The sequence below is a fragment of the Etheostoma spectabile genome, chromosome 12 (genome assembly GCF_008692095.1).
Source record: "Etheostoma spectabile isolate EspeVRDwgs_2016 chromosome 12, UIUC_Espe_1.0, whole genome shotgun sequence".
Lineage (NCBI taxonomy): Eukaryota > Metazoa > Chordata > Actinopteri > Perciformes > Percidae > Etheostoma > Etheostoma spectabile.
The window spans coordinates 4,436,249-4,441,530 of record NC_045744.1 but is presented as its reverse complement, the minus strand read 5'-3'; positions in this window follow the sequence as shown (position 1 = coordinate 4,441,530).

Genomic DNA, 5,282 nt, shown 5'->3' with positions numbered 1-5,282 from the left:
ACTGAGAGTAGCAGCGGATCTGCAGGTTTCTGGGAGTTTATTCCAGATATGAGGAGCATAGAAACTGAAAGCTGCTTCACCCTGTTTAGTTCTGACTCTGGGGACAGAAAGTAGACCTGTCCCAGATGACCTGAGAGGTCTGGGGGGGTCATAGTGTAGTAGCAGATCAGAAATATATTTTGGACCTAAACCGTTAAGTGAGGGTGAGTGTAGCACGTGTGTACCATGCGGTTATTGTAGAAATATCGCTCCAGCACATGCTTGACTTCTTGTGCTCTCCATATGTTATCTATAAAACGTAGGTACTACGTAAGTTTCTCATTTTTTGAATTCTAACATTATGTTGGATTAAGATGTGGAAGTGTTTAAGGCTAGTGCATAACTTTTGGACATCGGTGAAGATCTGTTACATTCCAGCCATTGCCGGATGAGTTGCTACAAAGCTAAGTAAGACTTTAGAGTAGTCTGAAAGACTTAAAATAAGGCTTTAAGTACCAGCCTGACAATATTTCAAATATAGCTTTAATTGGATATGTAAGCTTGTCATTTGAAAATACTACATCAGAATGGAAAAAAATCCAAAATGTTGACAGTTTTAGAACGTTGGAGAGCGCCGTCTCCCACTGCTCTCTTTTGGAAAATTTCAGTAAGTATTTGAAACTTTAAGCAACACCTTTTGTAGTCATAACTTAAAAATAATTTTAAGTTTTTACTATAATCACAGGCTTTTGGAAATAGAGCCTGTATTCTTGACTAGCAATGTTGTAGCTGGCTCAATTTTGTTTTATTTTGAAGCTCAGAACTTCATTATACCGTAGGTAAAGAAAAAAACATTGTAACATAGCTGAAGTGCCTCCAAAGAGGATTCGTTCCCTAACATGTATTTTACATGCATGTATATTAAATGCAGTCAAAGGGGGCCAAGCAAGAAGCTATCATATCTACACACAGTATCCGAGTTAAGAGATTCTGAAGCAGCCAGTTCCCCATACCGCATAATAGACATTTGTGAAAAGATTTCATTAACATTAAAGGATTTGCTTTTAGATACAATTGGCTATAACTAAGACTGCTATGAAAGCTTGGCAGGTAAAATAGATTGTTTACAAGTGTCACTGGCTTCCACATCTGATGAATCATTGAAAAAGGACTCTCTGGGCCATGGACCTAATGGTTGCCAAGCATCAATTTGTGTTCTCCGCAGATTGCTACCAGCCAGATTCCATCCAAGCCCAGGAGAGACTCAGGCGTGGCTTTACCGAGAAGTACATAATTGAAGTTGCAAATACCTGGAAGCCCTATGACTTTAAGTCATTCCTTGGTATTGAGCTGAAGAAGAAGCAGCTACAGTATGTGACCCATTTGTCAAGGTCTGGGGGGCAATGAGGCAGCATCTCGGATTGAGAACAGTAAAAGCTGTGGTGTGTGTCAACGGGAAATCCTACGACCTAACATCTAACGGAAAGGTACAGTGACAGAAGTCTTAAGCAGTCAACCAATACACAATGCTTTGAAAGAAATATTTAGGCTCTACCATGTCATGTAAACCAAATGGCTCTGCAATTGCAAATATTCTAGACTTCACACATGCAGATCATATTTGATGTCTTAAACATTTGAAGTCATGCAGCAGTACTTAATTTGTTACAAGTCCAGACTTCTGAGATCTATGCACTGCGGTCCAACCAGGAGGAGACAGAGCCGCATAGTCCTGTCCCTCCACCAGGCTGTCAAATGGGGGTACAAGTCCTGTGTGGTGAGGACATCTGACAGACATTCTGATGATCCTCCGCTACCAGACCAGCAAGATCAACCTCTCAATTTACCTTAACCATGGCTCTGGCAAACATCGCATACTCATAAATGTGAGAATTGTCTGAATCACCCGGCCTTGACTGCTGTAGCACCCTGTTGGGAATGTATGTCTTTACTAGGGAGGACCACTGCTTTCAAAAGGCAAAGTAAAGGTGAACCCTTAAGAAGCTCCAACAGCATCAACATCTTAAACTACTCAATGCTTTCAGGCAGCTTGGTGCAGACTGGCTGGTTACAAATGAGCTTCAACAGGAAATGCGAGCTTCACATTTCATTCCATGGTGCTATTAGTGTAACAAACATTGTCGAATGAGCTTTTTTGCTGGTTGACCATAGATGGTCAAGATGTTGTACAACAAATAACTTCCCTTGGTTAGAATTGTATAGAAAAGTCTCCATTTGTCTCTAATTTGTTTAGATCAAAAGTTATGCAACTTTACATCATTTTGATTTTTTTGGGGGTTTGGTGCAAAGCATTAAAAATAAAGCATTTTGGACATTTCAACTTGGTACCCAATTTAATTTTAAAATAGACCCTTGAATGATAAAGAAATAACAGGTTGTGAAAAAATTAAAATCACCCAAATGGAAAAATATCTTTGGCCATTTGTGTCCAGAAATAGGGTCAATATGTCGTCAAATGTCATAAATAACCATTCCATCAAATTCCTGGGGTCAGAATTGTACGGGAAAATGTGTTCATTTGTCTCTGTATGTTTACTTCAAATGTCATGCCACTTTCTAAATATTGTTGATTTTTCAGGTTCCGATAGGGTACAGCAAAGGGTTAAAAACGAAGTCTTTGGGACATTATTTCAGCTTGGTACCTGGCAGATTCTGAAAATAGATCCAAAGGATTTAAACAAAAACAATCAGATGGCATAAAAAAAAGCCGGGGGTGCATACGGACCCAATAGGCTACTTATTTTTATTGTTCTGTAGTGTATTGTCCTGGTTTTGTCGTTGTATTGCTTTTCGTATTGTTAATTTGTTTTTCATACCTGGGTTATTGATTTGGTTTTTTTATAAGTCACTTTAAACTGCATTTCATGTCAAAAGATGCAATAGAAATATTATGACATTGCCCACTGCAGGTCAGCTAATCTGGGGCTCATAGCATTTTTTAACTTTGGGCTCACAGTCAAATGTAGTATTACTTTTTATAACTAGAGTGTAAATATACTGTAACCATAGGGGTGGCATGTACAGTTGTGTTCAAAAAGTCCAATATTACTAACCCATAAGTCATTTTTTGGTAGAAGTGATATGTCTACATGGCAAATAATTTACTAGCATGTGTTGTAGAGTCGTAGAAAACCAACTCACCCAACAGTCATGACATGCTGCTCAGTGGAATTGAATCTGTGATTGCATGTTCAAAATGATAGTGTTGCGTTCAATTATTGAGGCGATAGATTCTGTGAAGAAACAAGTGTCAATTATGGCCCATATTTAAGGAAGGAAGCACATTTTGTGCATGCTGGTTACAATGCATTTCACCCTGAAATACTCAGCAAAATGGGTCGTTCCAGACATTGCTGAGGAACAGCGGACTTCGATTACAAAGTTGATCGTGGAGGGGGAAACATAAGTGCAGAAAATGATAGGCTGCTCCGAACAAAAAGAAAAGGTCAACTACAATTTGAATGGATTGAAGAATAGCCAAAATGGTAAAAGCGCAACTAATGATCAGAGCCAAGAAAATCAAAGACTTGAAGTCACCTGCGAGTAGAAGAAGGCTATGTGACGCATAGCTATCAGCTAGAGTCCCATAAACACATGTACTGAATAGGTTGAAATCTGCCAAAGGACACATTGACTGGCCAAAGGAGAAATGGCGCAACATCCTGTGGACTGATGGGAGCAAAATTGTTCTTTTTCGGGTCTAGGGGCCGCAGACAGTTTGGCCGACGACCCCCATGCACTGAATTCAAACCACCACAGTACACTGAAGCCGGTAAAGCATGCTGGTGCAAAAAAGAAGTCATGTTATGGGGATCGTTAAGGAGGGTTCAGTTTTTGAGGTTTGTTGCATCGGTCAGAATGCGTGAGCCGAGCCACAGAGAAGTTTTGTCCATTCAACAGAAGTTTTATTCAATAAAACTTAATGAGGCAAATTATGTAGAACAGAAAAGACACAGATACATGGGTCGCAGAATGTTGGAAGAAACAAATAGAAATCAGAACCTTAAGTCAGTACTCTCACATGTTCATAAAGTAGCTAGATAAATAGTGTTATCATGAAATAAGGTGCAAAGTAAACCACATGTTCTCAGCTGAAACTGCATGTGAAAGTGTGGGAAAGCCTAACTGATAACCAGAGGTGGGTAGAGTAGCCAAAAATTGTACTCAAGTAAAAGTATAAAAAGTAGTCATCCAAATAATTACTTGAGTAAGAGTAAAAAAGTGCTTGATGAAAAAACTACTCGAGTAGTGAGTAACTGTTGAGTAACGTCTGATTTATTTCTTAACACAAGATTAGATGGTTAGATGTTGAGTTGTTGAACGCTCACATGTCCGTTTGTTTTGGTCGACACTGAAGACGCCGTACAATGTAGCTGCTGTTTCTCACTTCTCCTAAAAGATAACCATGCTTTCACTATGAGGTCGGGGGGGGGGGGGTCCTCCTGGTCTGCGTTGCCTTGGCGACGTTTGATTCTGACGTCTTTGCTTTGCTACGACTGTAAAGCTAACCTGTCGCGCTGCTGAAGCGAGTATGGTCACGTGACTGCACAACAACGTTTGATTGGTTAAGCCCAGTCACGTGGTAGAGCCTTCAGCGGAAGACTCTCTCTCTGTCAAAATAAAACATTAAAATGAGACGTAGGCTGGGGTAAAAAAAATGACGCGTAGTAACGAGTAACAAGCTCATTGTAGCCTGATGTAGCGGAGTAAGAGTACAGTTTCTTCTTCACTAATCTACTCAAGTAAAAGTAAAAGTATAGTGATTTAAAACTACTCCTAGAAGTAGAATTTTTTCAAAAACTTACTCAAGTAAATGTAACGGAGTAAATGTAACTCGTTACTACCCACCTCTGCTGATAACAAGTGCAGTGTTTAAATAAGTTGTTTTGAGTTTAAACTCAATCAGGTAAGTAAGGGGGAGGCGACAACCAATCAGTGGTAAGGACACGCGAGGAAGGGAAGTGAGGTACAAGAAGTGAGGTAGGTGTGGCAAGCAAGTGTCAAAATGAGATAGAAATGGGGATCTTTTGTACAGCGATGTTTCTCATATTGTGGTGTTGGGCCTATTTATTGCATACCAGGGATGCAACTGGATCAGAATCAATACTCCAAAATACTTAAAGCCCATGTTGCACGTTTAATTTTCCAACGAATTTGCACTTATTGATTGTTGGTAATAAACATTCAAGCTGTTATCCACTGTATACGATATTGAAAAGTATCACAAAACGTAAAATAACACGGAAAAGTAGGTCATGTTTTACAGTGGTTTGCTTTTCTCC